The sequence below is a fragment of the Petaurus breviceps genome, unplaced genomic scaffold (genome assembly GCF_028583685.1).
Source record: "Petaurus breviceps papuanus isolate PSGF00001 unplaced genomic scaffold, PetGlider_PUasm1.0 172, whole genome shotgun sequence".
NCBI classification, from domain to species: Eukaryota; Metazoa; Chordata; class Mammalia; order Diprotodontia; family Petauridae; genus Petaurus; species Petaurus breviceps.
The window spans coordinates 4,795,949-4,797,572 of record NW_027185755.1 but is presented as its reverse complement, the minus strand read 5'-3'; positions in this window follow the sequence as shown (position 1 = coordinate 4,797,572).

Sequence of the window (1,624 nt, the reverse complement as noted above, 5' to 3'; positions counted from 1 at the left end):
TATACACATTTCTATTCCCTTCAACTATTCTCATACTGAGAAAAGTTTCATAAGTTACAATTATTGTTTTTTCATGGATGAATGTAAGTAGTTCAACTTTGATAAGTTCCTTATGATTTCTTTTCCCTGTTTACCTTCTCATGCTACTCTTGCTTCTTCTTTTGAATGTCAGATTTTCTTTTCAACTCTGGTTTTTTCATCAAGAATGCTTGAAAATCCTCTATTCCATTGAATAATCATATTTTCCCCTGAAACATGACACTCAGTTTTGCTGGGTAGGTGATCCTTGGTTTTAATCCCAGCTCCTTTGAACTCTGGAATATCATATTCCAAGCCCTTCAGTCCCTCAATGTAGAAGCTGCCAGATCCTGCGTTATCCTGATTGTGTTTTCACAGTATTCAAATTTTTACCTGGCTGCTTGTAATATTTTCTCCTTGATCTGGGAACTCCAGAACCTGGCTATAATATTCCTAGGAGTTTTCTTTTTGGGATCTTTTTCAGGAGGTGATCAGTGGATTATTTCAACCTCTATTTTGCCCTCTGGTTCTAAAACATCAGGGCAATTTTCCTTGAAAATTTCTTGGAGGATGATTTCTAGGTTCTTTTTTTGGTCATGGCTTTCAGGTAGTCTAATAATTTTTAAATTATCTCTCCTGGATCTATTTTCCAGATCCATGGTTTTTTTTCAATAAGATATTTCACATTGCCTTCTATTTTTTTATTTGTTTGGATCTGTTTAATAATATATTGATTTCTTATAAAGTCACTAGCTTCCATTTGCTCCAATCTAATTCTGAAGGAATGATTCTCTTCAGCGAGCTTTTGAGATTCTTTTTCCATCTGGAAAATTTGGCTTTTTAAGGCATTCTTCTCATTGGCTTTTTGGGCCTCTTTTGCCATTTGAGTTAGTCTTTTTTTTAAGGTGTTATTTTCTTCAGTCAGGTTGTTGACTCTCATTTTATAATTTTCTTGCATCATTCTCATTTCTCTTCCCAATTTTTCCTCCACCTTTCTTATTTGCTTTTTAAAATCCTTCTTAAGCTCCTCTATGGCTTGTAAACATCATATTCTTTTCTTAGAAGTTTCTGGTGCAGGAGTTCTGACTTCACTGTCTTCCTCCTATTTTATGCCCTGATCCTTTTTGTCCCAAAAAAAGGAGTCCAAAGTTGGATTACTGTGCTTGCCTTGCTTCTCTCATTTGCTCATGTTGCCATTCAATTACTTGACTTTTGAGCTTTTTGTCACAGTAGAACTCTGCTACCAGAGTTGGGCGCTTTGTCCCAAATCACTGGGGTTTTCTCAGTTGCTGGAGCTATTAGTTGGGTGCCTTCTCGGAAGCCTCCCCACACTCTGGCAAACTGGTCACACACCCTAGGACCTCCACCCCAAACTGCAATCCAGATCCAAGCAGGTTAAAGCAAGAGGGATTACCCCTCATACTGGTGGCTTGGTCCCCCCACAATCTGCAGGCCAGGAGCTCTAAAGCAGCCATGTGGCAGTGGCTGAACAGCTGCTGTGCCTCAGTCACTTCTCGGCCAGAGGGCAAAGGCCGGATTGCATTCCCAAATTTCCAGGTCCCATAGTCCACACTGCACTGATCTCTCACTTTGTCCTTAGCATCTA